General features: G+C 47.9%; 35 non-coding genes across 35 annotated transcripts; all 35 read right to left on the reverse strand.

Moving 5' to 3' along the window:
- Positions 1–136: 136 nt before the first annotated feature.
- Positions 137–255, reverse strand: TRNAL-CAA (transfer RNA leucine (anticodon CAA)). The gene is made up of 2 exons: positions 218–255; positions 137–182 (listed from the first exon to the last, which is right to left on the reverse strand). It is a non-coding gene; the product is annotated as a tRNA-Leu (tRNA).
- A 64-nt stretch (positions 256–319) lies between these two features.
- On the reverse strand, positions 320–438 carry TRNAL-CAA (transfer RNA leucine (anticodon CAA)). Its single transcript has 2 exons — positions 401–438; positions 320–365 (listed from the first exon to the last, which is right to left on the reverse strand). It is a non-coding gene; the product is annotated as a tRNA-Leu (tRNA).
- Positions 439–502: 64 nt separating this feature from the next.
- On the reverse strand, positions 503–621 carry TRNAL-CAA (transfer RNA leucine (anticodon CAA)). Its single transcript has 2 exons — positions 584–621; positions 503–548 (listed from the first exon to the last, which is right to left on the reverse strand). It is a non-coding gene; the product is annotated as a tRNA-Leu (tRNA).
- Positions 622–1,669: 1,048 nt separating this feature from the next.
- On the reverse strand, positions 1,670–1,788 carry TRNAL-CAA (transfer RNA leucine (anticodon CAA)). Its single transcript has 2 exons — positions 1,751–1,788; positions 1,670–1,715 (listed from the first exon to the last, which is right to left on the reverse strand). It is a non-coding gene; the product is annotated as a tRNA-Leu (tRNA).
- A 64-nt stretch (positions 1,789–1,852) lies between these two features.
- On the reverse strand, positions 1,853–1,971 carry TRNAL-UAA (transfer RNA leucine (anticodon UAA)). Its single transcript has 2 exons — positions 1,934–1,971; positions 1,853–1,898 (listed from the first exon to the last, which is right to left on the reverse strand). It is a non-coding gene; the product is annotated as a tRNA-Leu (tRNA).
- Positions 1,972–2,765: 794 nt separating this feature from the next.
- Positions 2,766–2,884, reverse strand: TRNAL-CAA (transfer RNA leucine (anticodon CAA)). The gene is made up of 2 exons: positions 2,847–2,884; positions 2,766–2,811 (listed from the first exon to the last, which is right to left on the reverse strand). It is a non-coding gene; the product is annotated as a tRNA-Leu (tRNA).
- A 429-nt stretch (positions 2,885–3,313) lies between these two features.
- TRNAL-CAA (transfer RNA leucine (anticodon CAA)) lies at positions 3,314–3,432 on the reverse strand. Its single transcript has 2 exons — positions 3,395–3,432; positions 3,314–3,359 (listed from the first exon to the last, which is right to left on the reverse strand). It is a non-coding gene; the product is annotated as a tRNA-Leu (tRNA).
- Positions 3,433–4,229: 797 nt separating this feature from the next.
- On the reverse strand, positions 4,230–4,348 carry TRNAL-CAA (transfer RNA leucine (anticodon CAA)). Its single transcript has 2 exons — positions 4,311–4,348; positions 4,230–4,275 (listed from the first exon to the last, which is right to left on the reverse strand). It is a non-coding gene; the product is annotated as a tRNA-Leu (tRNA).
- Positions 4,349–4,594: 246 nt separating this feature from the next.
- Positions 4,595–4,713, reverse strand: TRNAL-UAA (transfer RNA leucine (anticodon UAA)). The gene is made up of 2 exons: positions 4,676–4,713; positions 4,595–4,640 (listed from the first exon to the last, which is right to left on the reverse strand). It is a non-coding gene; the product is annotated as a tRNA-Leu (tRNA).
- Positions 4,714–5,144: 431 nt separating this feature from the next.
- TRNAL-CAA (transfer RNA leucine (anticodon CAA)) lies at positions 5,145–5,263 on the reverse strand. The gene is made up of 2 exons: positions 5,226–5,263; positions 5,145–5,190 (listed from the first exon to the last, which is right to left on the reverse strand). It is a non-coding gene; the product is annotated as a tRNA-Leu (tRNA).
- Positions 5,264–6,242: 979 nt separating this feature from the next.
- On the reverse strand, positions 6,243–6,361 carry TRNAL-UAA (transfer RNA leucine (anticodon UAA)). Its single transcript has 2 exons — positions 6,324–6,361; positions 6,243–6,288 (listed from the first exon to the last, which is right to left on the reverse strand). It is a non-coding gene; the product is annotated as a tRNA-Leu (tRNA).
- A 244-nt stretch (positions 6,362–6,605) lies between these two features.
- Positions 6,606–6,724, reverse strand: TRNAF-GAA (transfer RNA phenylalanine (anticodon GAA)). The gene is made up of 2 exons: positions 6,687–6,724; positions 6,606–6,651 (listed from the first exon to the last, which is right to left on the reverse strand). It is a non-coding gene; the product is annotated as a tRNA-Phe (tRNA).
- A 64-nt stretch (positions 6,725–6,788) lies between these two features.
- Positions 6,789–6,907, reverse strand: TRNAL-CAA (transfer RNA leucine (anticodon CAA)). The gene is made up of 2 exons: positions 6,870–6,907; positions 6,789–6,834 (listed from the first exon to the last, which is right to left on the reverse strand). It is a non-coding gene; the product is annotated as a tRNA-Leu (tRNA).
- A 434-nt stretch (positions 6,908–7,341) lies between these two features.
- Positions 7,342–7,460, reverse strand: TRNAL-CAA (transfer RNA leucine (anticodon CAA)). The gene is made up of 2 exons: positions 7,423–7,460; positions 7,342–7,387 (listed from the first exon to the last, which is right to left on the reverse strand). It is a non-coding gene; the product is annotated as a tRNA-Leu (tRNA).
- Positions 7,461–7,708: 248 nt separating this feature from the next.
- TRNAL-CAA (transfer RNA leucine (anticodon CAA)) lies at positions 7,709–7,827 on the reverse strand. Its single transcript has 2 exons — positions 7,790–7,827; positions 7,709–7,754 (listed from the first exon to the last, which is right to left on the reverse strand). It is a non-coding gene; the product is annotated as a tRNA-Leu (tRNA).
- A 1,888-nt stretch (positions 7,828–9,715) lies between these two features.
- Positions 9,716–9,833, reverse strand: TRNAL-CAA (transfer RNA leucine (anticodon CAA)). The gene is made up of 2 exons: positions 9,796–9,833; positions 9,716–9,760 (listed from the first exon to the last, which is right to left on the reverse strand). It is a non-coding gene; the product is annotated as a tRNA-Leu (tRNA).
- A 64-nt stretch (positions 9,834–9,897) lies between these two features.
- TRNAL-UAA (transfer RNA leucine (anticodon UAA)) lies at positions 9,898–10,016 on the reverse strand. Its single transcript has 2 exons — positions 9,979–10,016; positions 9,898–9,943 (listed from the first exon to the last, which is right to left on the reverse strand). It is a non-coding gene; the product is annotated as a tRNA-Leu (tRNA).
- Positions 10,017–10,634: 618 nt separating this feature from the next.
- TRNAL-UAA (transfer RNA leucine (anticodon UAA)) lies at positions 10,635–10,753 on the reverse strand. Its single transcript has 2 exons — positions 10,716–10,753; positions 10,635–10,680 (listed from the first exon to the last, which is right to left on the reverse strand). It is a non-coding gene; the product is annotated as a tRNA-Leu (tRNA).
- Positions 10,754–11,367: 614 nt separating this feature from the next.
- On the reverse strand, positions 11,368–11,486 carry TRNAL-CAA (transfer RNA leucine (anticodon CAA)). The gene is made up of 2 exons: positions 11,449–11,486; positions 11,368–11,413 (listed from the first exon to the last, which is right to left on the reverse strand). It is a non-coding gene; the product is annotated as a tRNA-Leu (tRNA).
- Positions 11,487–12,461: 975 nt separating this feature from the next.
- TRNAF-GAA (transfer RNA phenylalanine (anticodon GAA)) lies at positions 12,462–12,580 on the reverse strand. Its single transcript has 2 exons — positions 12,543–12,580; positions 12,462–12,507 (listed from the first exon to the last, which is right to left on the reverse strand). It is a non-coding gene; the product is annotated as a tRNA-Phe (tRNA).
- A 793-nt stretch (positions 12,581–13,373) lies between these two features.
- Positions 13,374–13,492, reverse strand: TRNAL-CAA (transfer RNA leucine (anticodon CAA)). The gene is made up of 2 exons: positions 13,455–13,492; positions 13,374–13,419 (listed from the first exon to the last, which is right to left on the reverse strand). It is a non-coding gene; the product is annotated as a tRNA-Leu (tRNA).
- Positions 13,493–13,557: 65 nt separating this feature from the next.
- TRNAL-UAA (transfer RNA leucine (anticodon UAA)) lies at positions 13,558–13,676 on the reverse strand. Its single transcript has 2 exons — positions 13,639–13,676; positions 13,558–13,603 (listed from the first exon to the last, which is right to left on the reverse strand). It is a non-coding gene; the product is annotated as a tRNA-Leu (tRNA).
- Positions 13,677–15,020: 1,344 nt separating this feature from the next.
- On the reverse strand, positions 15,021–15,139 carry TRNAL-CAA (transfer RNA leucine (anticodon CAA)). The gene is made up of 2 exons: positions 15,102–15,139; positions 15,021–15,066 (listed from the first exon to the last, which is right to left on the reverse strand). It is a non-coding gene; the product is annotated as a tRNA-Leu (tRNA).
- Positions 15,140–16,119: 980 nt separating this feature from the next.
- On the reverse strand, positions 16,120–16,238 carry TRNAL-UAA (transfer RNA leucine (anticodon UAA)). The gene is made up of 2 exons: positions 16,201–16,238; positions 16,120–16,165 (listed from the first exon to the last, which is right to left on the reverse strand). It is a non-coding gene; the product is annotated as a tRNA-Leu (tRNA).
- A 2,251-nt stretch (positions 16,239–18,489) lies between these two features.
- Positions 18,490–18,608, reverse strand: TRNAL-CAA (transfer RNA leucine (anticodon CAA)). Its single transcript has 2 exons — positions 18,571–18,608; positions 18,490–18,535 (listed from the first exon to the last, which is right to left on the reverse strand). It is a non-coding gene; the product is annotated as a tRNA-Leu (tRNA).
- A 245-nt stretch (positions 18,609–18,853) lies between these two features.
- TRNAL-CAA (transfer RNA leucine (anticodon CAA)) lies at positions 18,854–18,972 on the reverse strand. The gene is made up of 2 exons: positions 18,935–18,972; positions 18,854–18,899 (listed from the first exon to the last, which is right to left on the reverse strand). It is a non-coding gene; the product is annotated as a tRNA-Leu (tRNA).
- A 610-nt stretch (positions 18,973–19,582) lies between these two features.
- Positions 19,583–19,701, reverse strand: TRNAL-CAA (transfer RNA leucine (anticodon CAA)). Its single transcript has 2 exons — positions 19,664–19,701; positions 19,583–19,628 (listed from the first exon to the last, which is right to left on the reverse strand). It is a non-coding gene; the product is annotated as a tRNA-Leu (tRNA).
- A 2,058-nt stretch (positions 19,702–21,759) lies between these two features.
- TRNAL-CAA (transfer RNA leucine (anticodon CAA)) lies at positions 21,760–21,878 on the reverse strand. The gene is made up of 2 exons: positions 21,841–21,878; positions 21,760–21,805 (listed from the first exon to the last, which is right to left on the reverse strand). It is a non-coding gene; the product is annotated as a tRNA-Leu (tRNA).
- A 245-nt stretch (positions 21,879–22,123) lies between these two features.
- TRNAL-CAA (transfer RNA leucine (anticodon CAA)) lies at positions 22,124–22,242 on the reverse strand. Its single transcript has 2 exons — positions 22,205–22,242; positions 22,124–22,169 (listed from the first exon to the last, which is right to left on the reverse strand). It is a non-coding gene; the product is annotated as a tRNA-Leu (tRNA).
- A 1,334-nt stretch (positions 22,243–23,576) lies between these two features.
- Positions 23,577–23,695, reverse strand: TRNAL-CAA (transfer RNA leucine (anticodon CAA)). The gene is made up of 2 exons: positions 23,658–23,695; positions 23,577–23,622 (listed from the first exon to the last, which is right to left on the reverse strand). It is a non-coding gene; the product is annotated as a tRNA-Leu (tRNA).
- A 64-nt stretch (positions 23,696–23,759) lies between these two features.
- TRNAL-UAA (transfer RNA leucine (anticodon UAA)) lies at positions 23,760–23,878 on the reverse strand. The gene is made up of 2 exons: positions 23,841–23,878; positions 23,760–23,805 (listed from the first exon to the last, which is right to left on the reverse strand). It is a non-coding gene; the product is annotated as a tRNA-Leu (tRNA).
- A 63-nt stretch (positions 23,879–23,941) lies between these two features.
- TRNAL-CAA (transfer RNA leucine (anticodon CAA)) lies at positions 23,942–24,060 on the reverse strand. Its single transcript has 2 exons — positions 24,023–24,060; positions 23,942–23,987 (listed from the first exon to the last, which is right to left on the reverse strand). It is a non-coding gene; the product is annotated as a tRNA-Leu (tRNA).
- Positions 24,061–24,857: 797 nt separating this feature from the next.
- TRNAL-UAA (transfer RNA leucine (anticodon UAA)) lies at positions 24,858–24,976 on the reverse strand. The gene is made up of 2 exons: positions 24,939–24,976; positions 24,858–24,903 (listed from the first exon to the last, which is right to left on the reverse strand). It is a non-coding gene; the product is annotated as a tRNA-Leu (tRNA).
- Positions 24,977–25,040: 64 nt separating this feature from the next.
- Positions 25,041–25,159, reverse strand: TRNAL-UAA (transfer RNA leucine (anticodon UAA)). The gene is made up of 2 exons: positions 25,122–25,159; positions 25,041–25,086 (listed from the first exon to the last, which is right to left on the reverse strand). It is a non-coding gene; the product is annotated as a tRNA-Leu (tRNA).
- Positions 25,160–25,220: 61 nt separating this feature from the next.
- Positions 25,221–25,339, reverse strand: TRNAL-CAA (transfer RNA leucine (anticodon CAA)). The gene is made up of 2 exons: positions 25,302–25,339; positions 25,221–25,266 (listed from the first exon to the last, which is right to left on the reverse strand). It is a non-coding gene; the product is annotated as a tRNA-Leu (tRNA).
- Between the last annotated feature and the right edge of the window lie 92 nt (positions 25,340–25,431).

The raw sequence follows: 25,431 nt of genomic DNA on the forward strand, positions 1-25,431 counted from the left end.
CTCGTTCAACTCGCATCACCGGGCAAGGTTTCTCTTCAGTCTGGCGCCTTGGACCACTCGGCCATTCTGATACGATATGCCAGCCCCAGCAAAAGGAGACACTGATTTTGTTTCGTTAGTGAAGTAAAAAAAAGTTTGTCGGAAGAGGGATTCGAACCCACGCCCACATACGTGGACCAGAAGCATCGTTCAACCCCTATCACTGGGCATGGTTTCTCTTGAGTCTGGCGCCTTAGACCACTCGGCCATTCTGACACGATATATCAGCCCCAGCAAGAGAAGACACTGACTTCGTGCTGGTAGTAAAGTAAAAAAAGTTTGTCAGAAGTGGGAGTCGAACCTACGCCCACATACGTGGACCAGAAGCATCGTTCAACCGGTATCACTGGTAAAGGTTTCCCTTGAGTCTGGTGCCTTAGACCACTCGGCCATTCGGACAAAATATATCAACCCAGCAAAAGGAGACACTGACATTGTTCTGGTAGTAAAGTAAAAAAAAGTTTGTCAGAAGTGGGATTCGAACCCACGCCATCATACGTGGACCAAAAACCTCGTTCAACCCGTATCACTGGGCAAGGTTTCGCTTGAGTCTGGAGCCTTAGGCCACTCGGCCATTCTGACACGATATTTCAGCCCCAGCAAAAGGAGCCCCGCCGCGGTGGTCTAGTGGCTAAGGTACTCGGCTGCTGACCCGCAGGTCGCGGGTTCGATTCCCGGCTGCGGCGGCTGCATTTCCGATGGAGGCGGAAATGTTGTAGGCCCGTGTACTCAGATTTGCGTGCACGTTAAAGAACCCCAGGAGGTCAAAATTTCCGGAGCCCTCCACTACGGCGTCTCTCATAATCAAATGGTGGTTTTGGGACGTTAAACCCCACAAATCAATCATCAACCCAGCAAAAGGAGACACTGTCTTTGTGCTGGTAGTAAAGTAAAAAAAGAGCTTCTCAGAGGTGAGATTTCAACCCACGCCCACATACGTAGACCAGAAGCCTCGTTCAACCCGCATCACTTGGCAAGGTTTCCCTTAAGTCTGGCGCCTTGGACCACTTGGCCATTCTGACACGATATTTCAGCCCAGCAAAAGGAGACACTGACTTTGTTCTGGTAGTAGATTAAAAACGTTTGTCAGAAGTGGGATTCGAACTCACGCACACATACGGGGACCGGAAGCCTCGTTCAACTCGCATGACTGGGCAAGGTTTCCCTTGAGTCTAGCACCTTCGACCACTCGGCCATTCTGACACAATATTTCAGCCCAGCAAAAGGAGACACTGCCTTTGCGCTGGTAGTAAATTAAAAAAAATTGACAGAAGTGAGATTCGAACCCACGCACACATACGTGGACCAGAAGCCTCGTTCAACTGGCACCACCGCGCAAGACGTCCCTTCAGTCTGGCGCCTTAAACCACTCGGCCATTCTGATACGATATGTCAGCCCCAGCAAAAGGAGACGCTGACTTTGTTCTGTTAGTGAAGTAAAAAAGTTTGTCAGAAGAGGGATTCGAACCCATGCACACATACGTGGACCAGAAGCCTCGTTCAACTCGTATCACTGGGCAAGGTTTCCCTTGAGTCTTGCGCCTTAGACCACTCGGCCATTGGGACACGACATATCAAACCAGCAAAAGGAGACACTGACATTGTTCTGTTAGTAAAGTAAAAAAAAGTTTGTCAGAAGTGGGATTCAAACCCACGCCCACATATGTGGACCAGAAGCCTCGTTCGACCCGTATCACTGGGCAAGGTTTCCCTTGAGTCTGGCGCCTTAGACCACTCGGCCATTCTGACACGATATATCAGCGCCAGCAAAAGAAGACGCTGACTTCGTGCTGGTAGTAAAGTAAAAAAAGTTTGTCAGAAGTGGGATTCGAACCCACGCACACTTACGTGGACCAGACGCCTCGTTACACTCGTATCATTGGGCAAGGTATACCTTAAGTCTGGCGCCTTCGACCACTCGGCCATTCTGACACAATATTTCAGCCCAGCAAAAGGAGACACTGACTTTGTTCTGGTAGTAAAGTAAAAAAAAGTTTGTCAGATTAGGATTCGAACCCCCGCGCACATACGTGGACCAGAAGCCTCGTTCAACCCGTATCACTGGGCAAGGTTTCCCTTGAGTCTGGAGCCTTAGACCACTCGACCATTCTGACACGATATTTCAGCCCAGCAAAAAGAGACACTGACTTTGTGCTGGTAGTAAAGTAAAAAAAGAGTTTGTCTGAAATGGGATTTCAACCCATGCCCACACACCTGGACCAGAACCCTCTTTCAACCCGTATCACTGAGCAAGGTTTCCCTTAAGTCTGGCGCCTTCGACCACTCGGCCATTCTGATACGATATGTCAGCCTCACCAAAGAAGACGCTGACTCTGTGCTGGTAGTAATGTAAAAAAAATTTATGGAAGTGAGATTCAAACCCACGTCCACATACGTGGACCAAAGGCCTCGTTTAACCCGTATCAACGGGCAATGTTTCCCTTAAGTCTGGTGCCTTAGACAACTCGGCCGTTCTGACACGATATATAAGCTGCAGCAAAAGAAGACACTGACTTTGTTCTGGTAGTAAAGTAAAAAAAGTTTGTCAGAAGTGGGATTCGCATTCACGCACACATACGTGGACCAGAAGCCTCGTTCAACTCGTATGACTGGGTACGGTTTCCCTTGAGTCTGGCGCCTTAGACCACTCGGCCATTCTGACACGATATATCAGCCCCAGCAAAAGAAGACACTGACTTCGTGCTGGTAGTAAAGTAAAAAAAGTTTGTCAGAAGTGGGATTCGAACCCACGCACACATATGTGGACCAGAAGCCTCGTTCAACTCGCATGACTGGGCAAGGTTTCCCTTGAGTCTAGCACCTTCGACCACTCGGCCATTCTGACACAATATTTCAGCCCAGCAAAAGGAGACACTGCCTTTGCACTGGTAGTAAATTAAAAAAAATTGACAGAAGTGAGATTCGAACCCACGCACACATACGTGGACCAGAAGCCTCGTTCAACTGGCACCACCGCGCAAGACGTCCCTTCAGTCTGGCGCCTTAGACCACTCGGCCGTTCTGACCCGATATGTCAGCCCCAGCAAAAGGAGACGCTGACTTTGTTCTGTTAGTGAAGTAAAAAAAGTTTGTCAGAAGAGGGATTCGAACCCACGCACACACACGTGCACCAGAAGCCTCATTCAACTCGTATCACTGGGTAAGGTTTCCCTTGAGTCTGGCGCGTTAGACCACTCGGCCATTCTGATACGACATAGCTGCCCCAGCAAAAGAAGACACTGACTTCGTGCTGGTAGTAAAGTAAAAAAAAGTTTGTCAGAAGTGGGATTCGAACCCACGCCCACATACGTGGACCAGAAGCCTCGTTCAACCCGTATCACTGGGCAAGGTTTCCCTTGAGTCTGGCGCCTTAGACCACTCGGCCATTCTGACACGATATTTCAGCCCCAGCAAAAGGAGACACTGACTTTGTTCTGTTAGTGAAGTAAAAAAAGTTTGTTGGAAGAGAGATTCGAACCCACGCCCACATACGTAGACCAGAAGCCTCGTTCAACCCCTATCACTGGGCAAGGATTCCCTTGAGTCTGGCGCCTTAGACCACTCGGCCATTCTGACACGACATAGCTGCCCCAGCAAAAGAAGACACTGACTTCGTGTTGGTAGTAAAGTAAAAAAAGAGCTTCTCAGAAGTGGGATTTCAACCCACGCCCACATACGTAGACCAGAGGCCTCGTTCAACCCATATCACTGGGCAAGGTTTCCCTTAAGTCTGGCGCCTTGGACCACTCGGCCATTCTGACACGATATTTCAGCCCAGCAAAAGGAGACACTGACTTTGTTCTGGTAGTAAATTTAAAAACTTTGTCAGAAGTGGGATTCGAACTCACGCACACATAGGTGGACCAGAAGCCTCGTTCAACTGGAATGACTGGGCAAGGTTTCCCCTGAGTCTAGCACCTTCGACCACTCGGCCATTCGGACACAATATTTCAGCCCAGCAAAAGGAGACACTGACTTTGTGCTGGTAGTAAATTAAAAAAAAATTGACAGAAGTGGGATTCGAACCCACGCACACACACATGCACCAGAAGCCTCATTCAACTCGTATCACTGGGCAAGGTTTCCCTTGAGTCTGGCGCCTTAGACCACTCGGCCATTCTGATACGATATATCAGCCCCAGCAAAAGATGGCACTGACTTTATGCTCGTAGTAAAGTAAAATAAGAGTTTGTCTGAAGTGGGATTTGAACCCACGCCCACACACCTAGACCAGAAGCCTCGTTCAACCCGTATCACTGAGCAAGGTTTCTCTTGAGTCTGGCGCCTTAGACCACTGGGCCATTCGGACACGACATATCAACCCAGCAAAAGGAGACACTGACATTGTTCTGTTAGTAAAGTAAAAAAAGTTTGTCAGAAGTTGGATTCGAACCCATGCCCACATACGTGGACCTGAAGCCTCGTTCAACCCGTATCACTGGGCAAGGTTTCCCTTGAGTCTGGCGCCTTTGACGACTCGGCCATTCTGACACGATATATCAGCCCCAGCAAAAGAAGACACTGACATCGTGCTGGTAGTAAAGTAAAAAAAGTTTGTCAGAAGTGGGATTCGAACCCACGCACACATACGTGGACCAGAAGCCTAGTTACACTCGTATCACTGGGCAAGGTTTACCTTAAGTCTGGCGCCTTCGACCACACGGCCATTCTGACACAATATTTCAGCCCAGCAAAAGGAGACACTGACTTTGTTCTGGTAGTAAAGTAAAAAAAAGTTTGTCAGATTAGGATTCGAACCCACGCCCACATACGTGGACCAGAAGCCTCGTTCAACCCGTATCACTGGGCAAGGTTTTCCTTCAGTCTGGAGCCTTAGACCACTCCACCATTCTGACACAATATTTCAGCCCCAGCAAAAGGAGACACTGACTTTGTTCTGTTAGTGAAGTAAAAAAAAGTTTGTTGGAAGAGAGATTCGAACCCACGCCCACATACGTAGACCAGAAGCCTCGTTCAACCCCTATCACTGGGCAAGGATTCCCTTGAGTCTGGCGCCTTAGACCACTCGGCCATTCTGACACGACAGAGCTGCCCCAGCAAAAGAAGACACTGACTTCGTGCTGGTAGTAAAGTAAAAAAGAGTTTGTCTGAAGTGGGATTTGAACCCACGCCCACACACCTAGACCAGAAGCCTCGTTCAACCCGTATCACTGAGCAAGGTTTCTCTTGAGTCTGGCGCCTTAGACCACTCGGCCATTCAGACATGACATATCAACCCAGCAAAAGGAGACACTGACATTGTTCTGTTAGTAAAGTAAAAAAAGTTTGTCAGAAGTTGGATTCGAACCCACGCCCACATACGTGGACAGGAAGCCTTGTTCAACCCGTATCACTGGGCAAGGTTTCCCTTGAGTCTGGCGCCTTAGACAACTCGGTTATTCTGACACAATATTTCAGCCCAGCAAAAGGAGACACTGACTTTGTTCTGGTAGTAAAGTGAAAAAAAGTTTGTCAGATTAGGATTCGAACCCACGCCCACATACGTGGACCAGAAGCCTCGTTCAACCCGTATCACTGGGCAAGGTTTCCCTTAAGTCTGGAGCCTTAGACCACTCGACCATTCTGACACGATATTTCAGCCCCAGCAAAAGGAGACACTGACTTTGCGCTGGTAGTAAAGTAAAAAAAAGAGTTTGTCTGAAATGGGATTTCAGCTCACGCCCACACACCTGGACCAGAACCATCGTTCAACCCATATCACTGAGCAAGGTTTCCCTTAAGTCTAGCGCCTTCGACCACTCGGCCATTCTGATACGATATGTCAGCCTCACCAAAGAAGACGCTGACTCTGTGCTGGTAGTAATGTAAAAAAAAATTGACGGAAGTGAGATTCGAAGCCACGTCCACATACGTGGACCAAAGGCCTCGTTCAACCCGTATCACTGGGCAAGGTTTCCCTTGAGTCTGGAGCCTTAGACCACTCGACCATTTTGACACGATATTTCAGCCCCAGCAAAAGAAGACACTGACTTTGTGCTGGTAGTAAATTAAAAAAAGAGCTTCTCAGAAGTGGGAATCCAACCCACGCCCACATACGTAGACGAGAAGCCTCGTTCAACCAGTATCACTGGGCAAGGTTTCCCTTAAGTGTGGCGCCTTGGTCCACTCGGCCATTCTGACACGATATTTCAGCCCAGCAAAAGGAGAAACTGACTTTCTTCTTGTAGTAGATTAAAAAATTTTGTCAGAAGTGGGATTCGAACCCACGCCCACATACGTGGACCAGAAGCCTCGTTCAAACCGTATCACTGGGCAAGGTTTCCCTTAAGTCTGGTGCCTTCGAACACTCGGCCATTCTGACACGATATTTCAGCCCAGCAAAAGGAGACACTGACTTTGTTCTGGTAGTAAAGTAAAAAAAATTGTCAGAAGTGGGATTCGAACCCACGCACACATACTTGGACCAGAAGTCTCGTTCCACCCGTATCACTGAGCAAGGTTTCCCTTAATTCTGGCGCCTTCGACCACTCGGCCATTCTGATACGATATGTCAGCCCCAGCAAAAGAAGACGCTGACTCTGTGCTGGTAGTAAAGTTAAAAAAATTGACAGAAGTGGGATTCGAACCCACGCACACATACGTGGACCAGAAGCCTCATTCAACCCCTATCACTGGGCAAGGTTTCCCTTCAGTCTGGCGCCTTAGACCACTCGGCCATTCTGACACGATATATCAGCCACAGCAAAAGAAGACACTGACTTCGTGCCGGTAGTAAAGTAAAAAAAGTTTGTCAGAAGTGGGATTCGAACCCACGCCCTCATACGTGGACCAGAAGAATCGTTCAACCCGTATCATTGGGCAAGGTTTCCCTTGAGTCTGGCGCCTTAGACCACTCGGCCATTCGGACACGACATATCAACCCAGCAAAAGGAGACACTGACTTTGTTCTGGTAGTAAAGTAAAAAAAACGTTTGTCAGATTAGGATTCGAACCCACGCCCACATACGTGGACCAGAAGCCTCGTTCAACCCGTATCACCGGGCAAGGTTTCCCTTGAGTCTGGAGCCTTAGACCTTTCGACCATTCTGACACGATATTTCAGCCCCAGCAAAAGGAGACAATGACTTTGTGCTGGTAGTAAAGTAAAAAAAAGAGTTTGTCTGAAATGGGAATTGAGCCCATGCCCACACACCTGGACCAGAAGCCTCGTTCCACCCGTATCACTGCGCGAGGTTTCCCTTGAGTCTGGCGCCTTAGACCACTCGGCCATTCTGACACGATATTTCAGCCCCAGCAAAAGGAGACACTGACATTGTTCTGGTAGTAAAGTAAAAAAAAGTTTGTCAGAAGTGGGATTCGAACCCACGCCCACATACGTGGACTAGAAGCCTCGTTCAACCCGTATCACTGGGCAAGGTTTCCCTTGAGTCTGGAGCCTTAGACCACTCAACCATTCTGACACGATATTTCAGCCCCAGAAAAAGAAGACACTGATTTTGTGCTGGTAGTAAAGTAAACAAAAGAGCTTCTCAGAAGTGGGATTTCAACCGACACCCTCAATGTAGACCAGAAGCCTCGTTAAACCCGTTTCACTGGACAAGGTTTCCCTTAAGTCTGGCGCCTTGGACCACTCGGCCATTCTGACACGATATTTCAGCCCAGCAAAAGGAGACACTGACTTTCTTCTGGTAGTAGATTAAAAAAATTTTGTCAGAAGTGGGATTCGAACCCACGCACACATACGTGGACCAGAAGCCTCGTTCATCTCGTATGACTGGGCAAGGTTTCCCTTGAGTCTAGCACCTTCGACCACTCGGCCATTCTGACACAATATTTCAGCCCAGCAAAAGGAGACACTGACTTTGTGCTGGTAGTAAATTAAAAAAATTGACAGAACTGAGATTCGAACCCACGCACACATACGTGGACCAGAAGCCTCGTTCAACTCGCATCACCGGGCAAGGTTTCCCTTCAGTCTGGCGCCTTACACCACTCGGCCATTCTGATACGATATGTCAGCCCCAGCAAAAGGAGACGCCGACTTTGTGCTGGTAGTAAAGTAAAAAAAATTGACAGAAGTGGGATTCGAACCCACGCACACGTACGTGTACCAAAAGCCTCGTTCAACTCGTATCACTGGGCAAGGTTATCCTTGAGTCTGGAGCCTTAGACCACTAGACCTTTCTGACACGATATTTCAGCCCCAGCAAAAGGAGACGCTGACTTTGTGCTGGTAGTAAAGTAAAAAAAAAGAGCTTCTCAGAAGTGGGATTTACGCCCACGCCCACATACGTGGACCAGAAGCCTCGTTCAACCCGTATCACTGGGCAAGGTTTCCCTTAAATCTGGCGCCTTCGACCACTCGGCCATGCTGACAAAATATATCAACCCCAGCAAAAGGAGACACTGACTTTGTTCTGGTAGTAGAATAAAAAATTTTGTCAGAAGTGGAATTCGAACTCACGCACACATACGTGGACCAGAAGCCTCGTTCAACTCGCATGACTGGGCTAGGTTTCCCTTTAGTCTAGCACCTTCGACCACTCGGCCATTCTGACACAATATTTCAGCCCAGCAAAAGGAGACACTGACTTTGTGCTGGTAGTAAATTAAAAAAATTGACAGAAGTGAGATTCGAACCCACGCACACATACATAGACCAGAAGCCTCGTTCAACTGGCATCACCGGGCAAGGTTTCCATTCAGTCTGGCGCCTTAGACCACTCGGCCATTCTGATACGATATGTCAGCCCCAGCAAAAGGAGACGCTGACTTTGTTCTGTTAGTGAAGTAAAAAAAATTGTCAGAAGAGGGATTTGAACCCACGCACACATACGTGGACCAGAAGCCTCGTTCAACCTCTATCACTGGGCAAGGTTTTCCATGAGTCTGGCGCCTTAGACCACTCGGCCATTTTGATACGTTATATCAGCCCCAGCAAAAGATGACACTGACTTTATGCTCGTAGTAAAGTAAAAAAAAGAGTTTGTCTGAAGTGGGATTTGAACCCACGCCCACACACCATGACCAGAAGCCTCGTTCAACCCGTATCACTGAGCAAGGTTTCCCTTGAGTCTGGCGCCTTAGACCACTCGGCCATTGGGACACGACATATCAGCCCAGCAAAAGGAGACACTGACATTGTTCTGGTAGTAAAGTAAAAAAAGAGCTTCTAAGAAGTGGGATTTCAGCCCACGCCCACATACATAGACCAGAAGCCTCGTTCAACCCGTATCACTGGGCAAGGTTTCCCTTAAGTCTGGCGCCTTGGACCACTCGGCCATTCTGACACGATATTTCAGCCCAGCAAAAGGAGACTTTGACTTTCTTCTGGTAGTAGATTAAAAATTTTTGTCAGAAGTGGGATTCCAACCCACACCCACATACGTGGCCCAGAAGCCTCGTTCAACCCGTATCACTGGGCAAGGTTTCCCTTAAATCAGGCGCCTTCGACAACTCGGCCATTCTGACACAATATTTCAGCCCCGCAAAAGGAGACACTGACTTTGTTCTGGTAGTAAAGTAAAAAAAATTGTCAGAAGTGGGATTCGAACCCACGCACACATACGTGGACCAGAAGCCTCGTTCAACTCTTATCACTGGGCAAGGTTTGCCTTGAGTCTGGCGCCTTAGACCACGCGGCCATTCTGATACGGTATGTCAGCCTCAGCAGAAGAAGACGCTGACTCTGTGCTGGTAGTAAAGTAAAAAAAATTGACAGAAGTGGGATTCGAACCCACGCACACATAGTGTACCAGAAGCCTCGTTCAACTTGTATCACTGGGCAAGGTTTCCCTTGAGTCTAGCGCCTTAAACCACTCGGCCATTCTGACACAATATTTCAGCCAAGCAAAAAGAGACACTGACTTTGTGCTGGTAGTGAATAAAAAAAGAGTTTGCCAGAAGTGGGATTCGAACCCACGCCCACCTACGTGGACCAGAAACCTCATTCAACCCGTATCACTGGGCAAGGTTTTCCTTAAGTCTGGCGCCTTCGACCACTCGGCCATTCTGACACGATATTTTAGTCCTAACTAAAGGAGACACTGGCGTTGTTCTTGTACTAAAATAAAAAAAGTTTGTCAGAAGTGGGATTCACACCCACGCCCACATACCTGGACCAGAATCCTCGTTCAACCCGTATCACTGCGCAAGGTTTCCCTTGAGTCTGGCGCCTTAGACCACTCGGCCATTCTGATACGATATGTCAGCCTCAGCAAAAGAAGACGCTGACTCTGTGCTGGCAGAAAAAGTAAAAAACAAAATTGACAGAAGTGAGATTCGAACCCACGCACACAAACGTGGAACAGAAACCACGTTCAACTCGCATCACCGGGCAAGGTTTCCCTTCAGTCTGGCGCCTTAGACCACTCGGCCATTCTGATACGATATATCAGCCCCAGCAAAAGATGACACTGACTTTATGCTCGTAGTAAAGTAAAAAAAGCGTTTGTGTGAAGTGGGATTTGAACCCACGCCCACACACCTGGACCATAACCCTCGTTCAACCCATATCACTGAGCAAGGTTTCCCTTGAATCTAGCTCCTTCGACCACTCGGCTATTCTGACACAATATTTCAGCCCAGCAAAAAGAGACACTGACTTTGTGCTGGTAGTAAATAAAAAAAGAGTTTGTCAGAAGTGGGATTCGAACCCACGCCCACATACGTGGACCAGAAGCCTCATTCAACCCGTATCACTGGGCAAGGTTTCTCTTAAGTCTGGCGCCTTCGACCACTCGGCCATTCTGACACGATATTTTAGACCAAACCAAAGGAGACACTGACATTGTTCTGGTAGTAGATTAAAAAATTTTGTCAGAAGTGGGATTCGATTCCACGCACACATACATGGACCAGAAGCCTCGTTCAACTCGTATGACTGGGCAAGGTTTCCCTTGAGTCCAGCACCTTCGACCACTCGGCCATTCTGACACAATATTTCAGCCCAGCAAAAGGAGCCACTGACTTTGTGCAGGTAGTAAATTAAAAAAAAATGGACAGAAGTGAGATTCGAACCCACGCCCAACTACGTGGACCAGAAGCCTCGTTTAACTGGCATCACCGCGCAAGGTTTTCCTTCAGTCTGGCGTCTTAGACCACTCGGCCATTCTGATACGATATGTCAGCCCCAGCAAAAGGAGACGCTGACTTTGTTCTGTTAGTGAAGTAAAAAAAAGTTTGTCAGAAGAGGGATTCGAACCCACGCACACATACGTGGATCGGAAACATCGTTCAACTCGTATCACTGGGCAAGGTTTCCCTAGAGTCTGGCGCCTTAGACCACTCGGCCATTCTGATACGATATATCAGCCCCAGCAAAAGATGACACTGACTTTATGCTCGTGGTAAAGTAAAAAAAGAGTTTGTCTGAAGTGGGATTTGAACCCACGCCCACACACCTGGACCAGAAGCCTCGTTCAACCCGTATCACTGAGCAAGGTTTCCCTTGAGTCTGGCGCCTTAGACCACTCGGCCATTCGGACACAACATATCAGCCCAGAAAAAGGAGACACTGACATTGTTCTGGTAGTAAAGTGAAAAAACGTTTGTCAGAAGTGGGATTCGAACTCACGCCCACATACGTGGACATGAAGCCTCGTTCAACCCGTATCACTGAGCAAGGTTTCCCTTAGGTCTGGCGCCTTCGACCACTTGGCCATGCTGACACGATATACCAGCCCCAGCAAAAAAAACACTGACTTTATGCTGGTAGTAAAGTAGAAAAAGTTTGTCAGAAGTGGGATTCGAAACCACGCACACATACGTGGACCAGAAGCCTCGTTACACTCGTATCACAGGGCAAGGTTTCTCTTAAGCCTGGCGCCTTCGACCACTCGGCCATTCTGGCACAATATTTCAGCCCAGCAAAAGGAGACACTAACTTTGTTCTGGTAGTAAAGTAAAAAAAAGTTTGTCAGAATAGGATTCGAACCCACGCCCACATACGTAGACCAGAAGCCTCGATCAACCCGTATCACTGCGCAAGGTTTCCCTTAACTCTGGCGCCTGGGACCACTCGGCCATTCTAACACGATATTTCAGCCCAGCAAAAGAAGACACTGACTTTCTTCTGGTAGTAGATAGAAAAATTTTGTCAGAAGTGGGATTCGATCGCACGCCCACATACGTGGACCCGAAGCCTCGTTCAACCCGTATCACTGCGCAAGGTTTACCTTGAGTCTGGCGCCTTAGACCACTCGGCCATTCTGATACGATATGTCAGCCTCAGCAAAAGAAGACGCTGACTCTGTGCTGGTAGTAAAGTAAAAAGAATTGACGGAAGTGAGATTCGAACCCACGCACACATACGTGGACCGGAAACCTCGTTCAACTCGCATCACCGAGCAAGGTTTCCCTTCAGTCTGGCGCCTTAGACCACTCGGCCATTCTGATACAATATATCAGCCCCAACGAAAGGAGACACTGACTTTGTTCTGTTAGTGAAGTAAAAAAAAGTTTGTCAGAAGTGGGATTCGAACCCACGCCCATATACGTGGACCAGAAGCCTCGTTCAACCCGTATCACTGGGCAAGGTTTGCCTTCAGTCTGGCGCCTTAGACCACTTGGCCATTCTGACACGATATACCAACCCCAGCAAAAGAAGACACTGACTTCGTGCTCGTATTAAAGTAAAAAAAGTTTGTCAGAAGTGGGATTCGAACCCACGCACACTTACGTGGACCAGAAGCCTCGTTACACTCGTATCACTGGGCACGGTTTCCCTTATGTCTGGCGCCTTTGACCACTCGGCCATTCTCATATGATATGTAAGCCTCAGCAAAAGAAGACGCTGACTCTGTGCTGGTAGTAAATTAAAAAAAATTGACAGAAGTGAGATTTGAACCCACGCACACATACGTGGACCAGAAGCCTCGTTACACTCGTATCACCGGGCAAGGTTTCCCTTAAGTCTGGCGCCTTCGACCACTCGGCCATGCTGACACAATATATCAGCCCCAGCAAAAAAAAACACTGACTTTATGCTGGTAGTAAAGTAAAAAAAAGTTTGTGAGAATAGGATTCTAACCCACGCCCACATACGTTGACCAGAAGTCTCGTTCAAACCGTATCACTGGGCAAGGTTTCCCTTGAGTCTGGAGCCTTAGACCACTCGGCCATTCTGACACGATTTTCAGCCCCAGCAAAAGGAGACACTGACTTTGTGCTGGTAGTAAAGTAAAAAAAATGCCGGAAGTGAGATTCGAACCCACGCACACATACGTGGACCAGAAGCCTCGTTAAACTCGCATCACCGCGCAAGGTTTCCCTTCAGTCTGGCGCCTTAGACCACTCGGCCATTCTGATACGATATTTCAGCCCCAGCAAAAGGAGACACTGACTTTGTTCTGTTAGTGAAGTAAAAAAAAGTTTGTCAGAAGTGGGATTCGAACCCACGCCCACATACGTAGACCAGAAGCCTCGTTCAACCCGTATCACTGGGCAAGGTTTCCCTTGAGCCTGGCGCCTTAGACCACTCGGCCATTCTGCCACAATATTTCAGCCCAGCAAAAGGAGACACTGACTTTGTGCTGGTAGCAAATGAAAAAAAGAGTTTGTCAGAAGTGGGTTTCGAACCCACGCCCACATACGTGGACCAGAAGCCTCGTTCAACCCGTACCACTGCGCAAGGTTTCCCTTAAGTCTGGCGCCTTAGACCACTCGGCCATTCTGATACGATATGTCAGCCCCAGAAAAAGAAGACGCTGACTCTGTGCTGGTAGTAAAGTAAAAAAAGAGTTTGTCTGAAGTGGGATTTGAACCCACGCTCACACAACTAGACCAGAAGCCTCGTTCAGCCCGTATCACTGAGCAAGGTTTCCCTTAAGTTTGGCGCCTTCGACCACTCGGCCATGCTGACACGATATATCAGCCCCAGCAAAAGAAGACACTGACTTTGTTCTGGTAGTAAAGTAAAAAAGTTTGTCAGAAGTGGGATTCACACCCACGCACACATACGTTGACCAGAAGCCTCGTTCAACCCGTATCACTGGGCAAGGTTTCCCTTGATTCTGGCGCCTTAGACCACTTGGCCATTCTGCCACGATATACCAGCCCCAGCAAAAGAAGACACTGACCTCGTGCTGGTATTAAAGTAAAAAAAGTTTGTTAGAAGTGGGATTCGAACCCACGCACACATACGTGGACCAGAAGCCTCGTTCAACTCGTATCACTGGGCAAGGTTTCCCTTGAGTCTTGCGCCTTAGACCAGTCGGCCACTGGGACACGACATATCAAACCAGCAAAAGGAGACACTGACATTGTTCTGTTAGTAAAGTAAAAAAAAGTTTGTCAGAAGTGGGATTCAAACCCACGTCGACATACTTGGACCAAAGGCCTCGTTTAACCCGTATCACCGGGCAATGTTTCCCTTAAGTCTGGTGCCTTAGACAACTCGGCCGTTCTGACACGATATATAAGCTGCAGCAAAAGAAGACACTGACTTTGTTCTGGTAGTAAAGTAAAAAAAGTTTGTCAGAAGTTGGATTCGCACCCACGCACACATACGTGCACCGAAAGCCTCGTTCAACTCGTGTGACTGGGCACGGTTTCCGTTGAGACTAGCGCCTTCGACCACTCGGACATTCTGACACATTGTTTTAGTCCTAACCAAAGGAGACACTGGCTTTCTTCTTGTAGTAAAATAAAAAAAGTTTGTCAGATGTAGGATTCAATCCCACGCCCTCATACGTAGACCAGAAGCCTCGTTCACCCCGTATCACTGCGCAAGGTTTACCTTGAGTCTGGCGCCTTAGACCACTCGGCCATTCTGAAACGATATGTCAGCCTCAACAAAAGTAGACGCTGAATCTGTGCTGGTAGTAAAGTAAAAAAATTGACGGATGCAAGATTCGAACCCACGCACACATACGTGGACCAGAAGCCTCGTTCAACTCGCATCACCGAGAAGGTTTCCCTTCAGTATGGCGCCTTAGACCACTCGGCCATTCTGATACGATATATCAGCCCCAGCGAAAGGAGACACTGACTTTGTTCTGTTAGTGAAGTAAAAAAAATTTTGTCAGAAGTGGGATTCGAACCCACGCCCACATACGTGGACCAGAAGCCTCGTTCAACCCGTATGACTGGGCAAGGTTTTCCTTGAGTCTGGCGCCTTAGACCACTTGGCCATTCTGACACGATATACCAGCCCCAGCAAAAGAAGACGCTGACTCTGTGCTGGTAGTAAAGTAAAAAGAATTGACGGAAGTGAGATTCAAACCCACGCACACATACGTGGACCAGAAACCTCGTTCAACTCGCATCACCGAGCAAGGTTTCCCTTAAGTCTGGCGCCTTCGACCACTCGGCCATTCTGACACAATATTTCAGCCCTGCAAAAGGAGACACTGACTTTGTTCTGGTAGTAAAGTAAAAAAAAGTTTGTCAGAATAGGATTCGAACCCAGGCCCACCTACGTGGACCAGAAGCCTCGTTCAACACGTATCACTGGGCAAAGCTTCCCTTGAGTCTGGAGCCTTAGACCACTCGGCCATTCTGACACGAAATTTCAGCCCAAGCAAAAGGAGACACTGACTTTGTGCTGGTAGTAAAGTAAAAAAAAAAGCTTCTGAGAAGTGGGATTTCAACCCACGCCCACATACGTAGACCAGAAGCCTCGTTCAACCCGTATCATTGGGCAATGTTTCCCTTAAGTCTGGCGCCTTCCACCACTCGGCCATGCTGACACAATATATCAGCCCCAGCAAAAAAAACACTGACTTTATGCTGGTAGTAAAGTAAAAAAAAGATTGTCAGAAGTGGGATTCGAAACCACGTCGACATACGTGGACCAAAGGCCTCGTTTAACCCGTATCACCGGGCAATGTTTCCGTAAGTCTGGTGCCTTAGACAACTCGACCGTTCTGACACGATACATTAGCTGCAGCAAAAGAAGACACTGACTTTGTTCTGGTAGTAAAGTAAAAAAAGTTTGTCAGAAGTGGGATTCGCACCCACGCACACATACGTGAACCAGAAGCCTCGTTCAACTCGTATGAGTGGGCACGGTTTCCCTTGAGTCTAGCGCCTTCGACCACTCGGCCATTCTGACACAATATTTAAGCCCAGCAAAAAGAGACACTGACTTTGTGCTGGTAGCAAATAAAAAAGAGAGTTTGTCAGAAGTGGGATTCGAACCCACGCCCACATACGTGGACCAGAAGCCTCATTCAACCCGTATCACTGGGCAAGGTTTCCCTTAAGTCTGGCGCCTTGGACCACTCGGCCATTCTGACACGATATTTCAGTCCTTACCAAAGGAGAAACTGGCTTTGTTCTTGTACTAAAATAAAAAAAAGTTTGTCAGAAGTAGGATTCAAACCCACGCTCACATACGTGGACCAGAAGCCACGTTCAACCCGTACCACTGCGCAAGGTTTCCCTTAAGTCTGGCGCCTTAGACCACTCGGCCATTCTGATACGATATGTAAGCCTAAGCAAAAGAAGACGCTGACTCTGTGCTGGTAGTAAATTAAAAAAAATTGACAGAAGTGAGATTCGAACCCACGCACACATACATGGAACAGAAGCCTCGTTCAACTCGCATCACCGGGCAAGGTTTCTCTTAAGTCTGGCGCCTTCGACCACTCGGCCATGCTGGAACAATATATCAGCCCCAGCAAAAAAAACACTGACTTTATGCTGGTAGTAAAGTAAAAAAAAGATTGTCAGAAGTGTGATTCGAACCTACGTCCACAAACGTGGACCATAGGCCTCGTTTAACCCGTATCACCGGGCAATGTTTCCCTTAAGTCTGGTGCCTTAGACAACTCGGCCGTTCTGACACGATATATAAGCTCCAGCAAAAGAAGACACTGACTTTGTTCTGGTAGTAAAGTAAAAAAACTTTGTCAGAAGTGGGATTCGCACCCACGCACACATACGTTGACCTAAAGCCTCGTTCAACTCGTATGACTGGGCACGGTTTTCCTTGAGACTAGCGCCTTCGACCACTCGGACATTCTGACACATTGTTTTAGTCCTAACCAAAAGAGACACTGGCTTTGTTCTTGTAGAAAAATAAAAAATTTTGTCAGAAGTAGGATTAAAACCCACGCCCTCATACGTAGACCAGAAGCCTCGTTCACCCCGTATCACTGCGCAACGTTTACCTAGAGTCTGGCGCCTTAGACCACTCGGCCATTCTGATACGACTTGTCAGCCTCAGCAAAATTAGACGCTGACTCTGTGCTGGTAGTAATATAAAAAAAGTTTGTCAGAAGTAGGATTAAAACCCACGCCCTCATACGTAGACCAGAAGCCTCGTTCACCCCGTATCACTGCTCAACGTTTACCTAGAGTCTGGCGCCTTAGACCACTCGGCCATTCTGATACGACATGTCAGCTTCAGCAAAATTAGACGCTGACTCTCTGCTGGTAGTAAAAAAATTGACGGAAGTGAGATTCGAACCCACGCACACATACGTGAACCAGAAGCCTCGTTACACTCGTATCACTGGGCAACGTTTCCCTTAAGTCTGGCGCCTTCGACCACTCGGCCATTCTGACACAATATTTCAGCCCTGCAAAAGGAGACACCGACTTTGTTCTGGTAGTAAAGTAAAAAAAAGTTTGTCAGAATAGGATTCGAACCCAGGCCCACATACGTGGACCAGAAGCCTCGTTCAACCCGTATCACTGGGCAAGGCTAACCTTGAGTCTGGAGCCTTAGACCACTCGGCCATTCTGACACGAAATTTCAGCCCCAGCAAAAGGAGACACTGATTTTGTGCTGGTAGTAAAGTAAAAAAAAGAGCTTCTCAGAAGTGGGATTTCAACCCACGCCCACATACGTAGACCAGAAGCCTCGTTCAACCCGTATCACTGGGCAATGTTTCCCTTAAGTCTGGCGCCTTGGACCACTCGGCCATTTTGGCACGATATTTCAGCCCAGCGAAAGGAGACATTGACTTTCTTCTGGTAGTAAAGTAAAAAAGTTGTCAGAAGTGGGATTCGAACCCACGCACACACACCTGGACCAGGAGCCTCGTTTAACCCGTATCACTGAGCAAGGTTTCCCTTAAGTCTGGCGCCTTCCACCACTCGGCCATGCTGACACAATATATCAGCCCCAGCAAAAAAAAACACTGACTTTATGCTGGTAGTAAAGTAAAAAAAAGATTGTCAGAAGTGGGATTGGAACCCACGTCGACACACGGGGACCAAAGGCCTCGTTTAACCCGTATCACCGGGCAATGTTTGCCTAAGTCTGGCGCCTTAGACCACTCGGCCATTCTGACACGATATGTCAGCCTCAGCAAAAGAAGACGCTGACTCTGTGCTGGTAGTAAATAAAAACAAAATTGACGGAAGTGAGATTCGAACCCACGCACACATACGTGGAACAGAAGCCTCGTTCAACTCGCATCACCGGGCAAGGTATCCCTTCAGTCTGGCGCCTTAGACCACACAGCCATTCTGATACGATATGTCAGCCCCAGCAAAAGGAGACACTGACTTTGTTCTGTTTGTGAAGTAAAAAAAGTTTGTCAGAAGAGGGATTCGAACCCACGCCCACATACGTGGACAAGAAGCCTCGTTCAACTCGTATGACTGGGCAAGGTTTCACTTGAGTCTAGCACCTTCGACCACTCGGCCATTCTGACACAATATTTCAGTTCAGCAAAAGGAGACACTGACTTTGTGCTGGTAGTAAATTAAAAAAAATTGTCTGAAGTGAGATTTGATCCCACGCCCACATACGTGGACGAGAAGCCTCGTTCAACTCGTATCACTGGACAAGGTTTCCCTTGAGTCTGGCGCCTTAAACCAGGCGGCCATTCTGACACGATATGTCAGCCTCAGCAAAAGAAGACGCTGACTCTGTGCTGGTAGTAAAGTAAAAAAAGTTTGTCAGAAGTGGGATTCGAACCCACGCCCACATACGTGGACCAGAAGCCTCGTTCAACCCGTATCACTGGGCAAGGTTTCCCTTGAGTCTGGCGCCTTAGACCACTTGGCCATTCTGACACGATATACCAGCCCCAGCAAAAGAAGACACTGTCTTCGTGCTGGTATTAAAGTAAAAAAAGTTTGTCAGAAGTGGGATTCGAACCCACACACACATACGTGGAACAGAAGCCTCGTTACACTCGTATCACTGGGCACGGTGTCCCTTAAATCTGGCGCCTTTGACTACTCGGCCATTCTGACACAATATTTCAGCCCAGCAAAAGGGGACACTGACTTTGTTCTGGTAGTAAAATAAAAAAAGTTTGTTAGAATAGGATTCGAACCCACGCCCACATACGTGGACCAGAAGCCTCGTTCAACCCGTATCACTGGGCAAGGTTTCCCTTGAGTCTGGAGCCTTAGACCACTCGGCCATTGTGACACGATATTTCAGCCCCAGCAAAAGGAGACACTGACTTTGTGCTGGTAGTAAAGTAAAAAAAATGCCGAAAGTGAGATTCGAACCCACGCACACATACGTGGACAAGAAGCCTCGTTAAACTCGCATCACCGCGCAAGGTTTCCCTTCAGTCTGGCGCCTAAGACCACTCGGCCATTCTGATACGATACATCAGCCCCAGCAAAAGGAGACACTGACTTTGTTCTGTTAGTGAAGTAAAAAAAAGTTTGTCAGAAGTGGGATTCGAACCCACGCCCACATACGCGGACCAGAAGCCTCGTTCAACCCGTATCACTGGGCAAGGTTTCCCTTGAGTCTGGCGCCTTAGACCACTCGGCCATTCTGACCCGATATATCAGCCCCAGCAAAAGAAGAGACTGACTTCGTGCTGGTAGTAAAGTAAAAAAAAAGATTGTCAGAAGTGGGATTCCAACCCACGTCGACATACTTGGACCGAAGGCCTCGTTTAAACCGTATCACCGGGCAATGTTTCCCTTAAGTCTGGTGCCTTAGACAACTCGGCCGTTCTGACACGATATATAAACTGCAGCAAAAGAAGACACTGACTTTGTTCTGGTAGTAAAGTAAAAAAGTTTGTCAGAAGTGGGATTCGCACCCACGCACACATACGTGGACCAGAAGCCTCGTTCAACTAGTATGACTGGGCACAGTTTCCCTTGAGTCTAGCACCTTCGACCACTCGGCCATTCTGACACAATATTTCAGCCCAGCAAAAGGAGACACTGACTTTGTGCTGGTAATAAATAAAAAAAAGAGTTTGTCAGAAGTGGGATTCGAACCCACGTCGACCAAAGGCCTCGTTTAACCCGTATCACCGGGCAATATTTTCTTTAAGTCTGGTGCCTCAGACAACTCGGCCGTTCTGACACGATTTGCAAGCTCCAACAAAAGAAGACACTGACTTTGTTCTGGTAGTAAAGTAAAAAAAGTTTGTCAGAAGTGGGATTCGCACCCACGCACACATACGTTGGCCAGAAGCCTTGTTCAACTCGTATGACTGGGCACGGTTTTCCTTGAGACTAGCGCCTTCGACCACTCGGACATTCTGACACATTGTTTTAGTCCTAACCAAAAGAGACACTGGCTTTGTTCTTGTAGAAAAATAAAAAATTTTGTCAGAAGTAGGATTAAAACCCACGCCCTCATACGTAGACCAGAAGCCTCGTTCACCCCGTATCACTGCGCAACGTTTACCTAGAGTCTGGCGCCTTAGACCACTCGGCCATTCTGATACGACATGTCAGCTTCAGCAAAATTAGACGCTGACTCTCTGCTGGTAGTAAAAAAATTGACGGAAGTGAGATTTGAACCCACGCACACATACGTGAACCAGAAGCCTCGTTACACTCGTATCACTGGGCAACGTTTCCCTTAAGTCTGGCGCCTTCGACCACTCGGCCATTCTGACACAATATTTCAGCCCTGCAAAAGGAGACACTGACTTTGTTCTGGTAGTAAAGTAAAAAAAAGTTTGTCAGAATAGGATTCGAACCCAGGCCCACATACGTGGACCAGAAGCCTCGTTCAACCCGTATCACTGGGCAAGGCTAACCTTGAGTCTGGAGCCTTAGACCACTCGGCCATTCTGACACGAAATTTCAGCCTCAGCAAAAGGAGACACTGATTTTGTGCTGGTAGTAAAGTAAAAAAAAGAGCTTCTCAGAAGTGGGATTTCAACCCACGCCCACATACGTAGACCAGAAGCCTCGTTCAACCCGTATCACTGGGCAATGTTTCCCTTAAGTCTGGCGCCTTGGACCACTCGGCCATTCTGGCACGATATTTCAGCCCAGCGAAAGGAGACATTGACTTTCTTCGGGTAGTAAAGTAAAAAAGTTGTCAGAAGTGGGATTCGAACCCACGCACACACACCTGGACCAGGAGCCTCGTTTAACCCGTATCACTGAGCAAGGTTTCCCTTAAGTCTGGCGCCTTCCACCACTCGGCCATGCTGACACAATATATCAGCCCCAGCAAAAAAAACACTGACTTTATGCTGGTAGTAAAGTAAAAAAAAGATTGTCAGAAGTGGGATTGGAACCCACGTCGACACACGGGGACCAAAGGCCTCGTTTAACCCGTATCACCGGGCAATGTTTGCCTAAGTCTGGAGCCTTAGACCACTCGGCCATTCTGACACGATATGTCAGCCTCAGCAAAAGAAGACGCTGACTCTGTGCTGGTAGTAAATAAAAACAAAATTCACGGAAGTGAGATTCGAACCCACGCACACATACGTGGAACAGAAGCCTCGTTCAACTCGCATCACCGGCAAGGTATCCCTTCAGTCTGGCGCCTTAGACCACACAGCCATTCTGATACGATATGTCAGCCCCAGCAAAAGGAGACACTGACTTTGTTCTGTTAGTGAAGTAAAAAAAGTTTGTCAGAAGAGGGATTCGAACCCACGCCCACATACGTGGACCAGAAGCCTCGTTCAACTCGTATGACTGGGCAAGGTTTCACTTGAGTCTAGCACCTTCGACCACTCGGCCATTCTGACACAATATTTCAGTTCAGCAAAAGGAGACACTGACTTTGTGCTGGTAGTAAATTAAAAAAAATTGTCTGAAGTGAGATTTGATCCCACGCCCACATACGTGGACGAGAAGCCTCGTTCAACTCGTATCACTGGGCAAGGTTTCCCTTGAGTCTGGCGCCTTAAATCAGGCGGCCATTCTGACACGATATGTCAGCCTCAGCAAAAGAAGACGCTGACTCTGTGCTGGTAGTAAAGTAAAAAAAGTTTGTCAGAAATGGGATTCGAACCCACGCCCACATACGTGGACCAGAAGCCTCGTTCAACCCGTATCACTGGGCAAGGTTTCCCTTGAGTCTGGCGCCTTAGACCACTTGGCCATTCTGACACGATATACCAGCCCCAGCAAAAGAAGACACTGTCTTCGTGCTGGTATTAAAGTAAAAAAAGTTTGTCAGAAGTGGGATTCGAACCCACACACACATACGTGGAACAGAAGCCTCGTTACACTCGTATCACTGGGCACGGTTTCCCTTAAATCTGGCGCCTTTGACTACTTGGCCATTCTGACACAATATTTCAGCCCAGCAAAAGGGGACACTGACATTGTTCTGGTAGTAAAATAAAAAAAAGTTTGTTAGAATAGGATTCGAACCCACGCCCACATACGTGGACCAGAAGCCTCGTTCAACCCGTATCACTGGGCAACGTTTCCCTTGAGTCTGGAGCCTTAGACCACTCGGCCATTGTGACACGATATTTCAGCCCCGGCAAAAGGAGACACTGACTTTGTGCTGGTAGTAAAGTAAAAAAAATGCCGAAAGTGAGATTCGAACCCACGCACACATACGTGGACAAGAAGCCTCGTTAAACTCGCATCACCGCGCAAGGTTTCCCTTGAGTCTGGCGCCTTAGACCACTCGGCCATTCTGACCCGATATATCAGCCCCAGCAAAAGAAGAGACTGACTTCGTGCTGGTAGTAAAGTAAAAAAAAAGATTGTCAGAAGTGGGATTCCAACCCACGTCGACATACTTGGACCGAAGGCCTCGTTTAAACCGTATCACCGGGCAATGTTTCCCTTAAGTCTGGTGCCTTAGACAACTCGGCCGTTCTGACACGATATATAAGCTGCAGCAAAACAAGACACTGACTTTGTTCTGGTAGTAAAGTAAAAAAGTTTGTCAGAAGTGGGATTCGCACCCACGCACACATACGTGGACCAGAAGCCTCGTTCAACTAGTATGACTGGGCACGGTTTCCCTTGAGTCTAGCACCTTCGACCACTCGGCCATTCTGACACAATATTTCAGCCCAGCAAAACGAGACACTGACTTTGTGCTGGTAATAAATAAAAAAAAGAGTTTGTCAGAAGTGGGATTCGAACCCACGTTGACCAAAGGCCTCGTTCAACCCGTATCACCGGGCAATATTTTCTTTAGGTCTGGTGCCTCAGACAACTCGGCCGTTCTGACACGATTTTCAAGCTCCAACAAAAGAAGACACTGACTTTGTTCTGGTAGTAAAGTAAAAAAAGTTTGTCAGAAGTGGGATTCGCACCCACGCACACATACATTGACCTGAGGCCTCGTTCAACTCGTATGACTGCGCACGGTTTCCATTGAGTCTGGAGCCTTAGACCACTCGGCCGTTCTGACAGGATATTTCAGCCCCAGCAAAAGGAGACACTGACTTTGGGCTGGTAGTAAAGTAAAAAAAGTTTGTCAGAAGAGGGATTCGAACCCACGCCCACATACGTGGACCAGAAGCCTCGTTCAACCCGTATCACTGGGCAAAGTTTCCCTTGAGTCTGGCGCCTTAGACCACTCGGCCATTCTGACACGATATATCAGCCCCAGCAAAAGAAGAGACTGACTTCGTGCTGGCAGTAAAGTAAAAAAACATTGTCGGAAGTGGGATTCGAACCCACGCACACATACGTGGACCAGAAGCCTCGTTACACTCGTATCACTGGGCAAGGTTTCCCTTAAGTCTGGCGCCTTCGACCACTCGGCCATTCTGACACAATATTTCAGCCCAGCAAAAGGAGACACTGACTTTGTTCTGTTAGTAAAGTAAAAAAAGTTTGTCAGAAGTGGGATTCGAACCCACGCCCACATACGTGGACCAGAAGCCTCGTTCAACCCGTATCACTGGGCAAGGTTTCCCTTGAGTCTGGCGCCTTAGACCACTCGGCCATTCTGACACGATATATGAGCCCCAGCAAAAGAAGAGACTGACTTCGTGCTGGCAGTAAAGTAAAAAAACTTTGTCAGAAGTGGTATTTCAACCCACGCCCATATACGTAGACCAGGAGCCTCGTTCAACCCGTATCACTGGGCAAGGTTTCCCTTGAGTCTGGAGCCTTAGACCACTCGGCCATTCTGATACGATATGCCAGCCTCAGCAAAAGTAGACGCTGACTTTGTGCTGGTAGTAAAGTAAAAAAAAATTGACGGAAGTGAGATATGAACCCACGCCCACATACTTGGACCAGAAGCCTCGTTCAGCTCGCATCACCGAGCAAGGTTTCCCTTCAGTCTTGCGCCTTAGACCACGCGGCTATTCTGATACGATATATCAGCCCCAACAAAAGGATACACTGACTTTGTTCTGTTAGTGAAGTAAAAAAAGATTGTCAGAAGTGGGATTCGAACCCACGACCACACACCTGGACCAGAAGCCTCGTTCAACCCGTATCACTGAGCAAGGTTTCCCTTAAGTTTGGCGCCTTCGACCACTCGGCCATGCTGACACCTTATATCAGCCCCAGCAAAAAAACACTGACTTTATGCTGGTAGTAAAGTAAAAAAAAAGATTGTCAGAAGTGGAATTCGAACCCACTTGCACATACGGGGATCAGAAGCCTCGTTTAACCCGTATCACCGGGAAATGTTTCCCTTAAGTCTGGTGCCTCAGACAACTCGGCCGTTCTGACACAATATTTCAGCCCAGCAAAAGGAGACACTGACTTTGTGCTGGTAGCAAATAATAAAAAGAGTTTGTCAGAAGTGGGATTCGAACCCACGCCCACATACGCAGACCAGAAGCCTCAATCAACCCGTATCACTGGGCAAGGTTTCCTTTAAGTCTGGCGCCTTCGACCACTCGGCCATTCTGACACGATATTTTAGTCCTAACCAAAGGAGACACTGGCTTTGTTATTGTACTAAAATAAAAAAAAGTTGTCAGAAGTAGGATTCAAACCCACGCCCACATACGTGGACCAGAAGCCTCGTTCAACCCGTACCACTGCGCAAGGTTTCTTTTAAGTCTGGCGCCTTAGACCACTCGGCCATTCTGATACGATTTGTCAGCCTCAGCAAAAGAAGACGCTGACTCTGTGCTGGTAGTAAATTAAAAAAATGACAGAAGTGGGATTCGAACCCACGCCCACATACGTGGACCAGAAGCCTCGTTCAACCCGTATCACTAGGCAAGGTTTCCATTGAGTCTGGTGCCTTAGACCACTCGGCCATTCTGACACGATATATCAGCCCCAGCAAAAGAAAAGACTGACTTTGTGCTGGTAGTAAAGTAAAAAAATGCCGGAAGTGAGATTCGAACCCACGCACAC

This window comes from Rhipicephalus microplus, chromosome 2 (assembly GCF_043290135.1).
Source record: "Rhipicephalus microplus isolate Deutch F79 chromosome 2, USDA_Rmic, whole genome shotgun sequence".
NCBI lineage: Eukaryota > Metazoa > Arthropoda > Arachnida > Ixodida > Ixodidae > Rhipicephalus > Rhipicephalus microplus.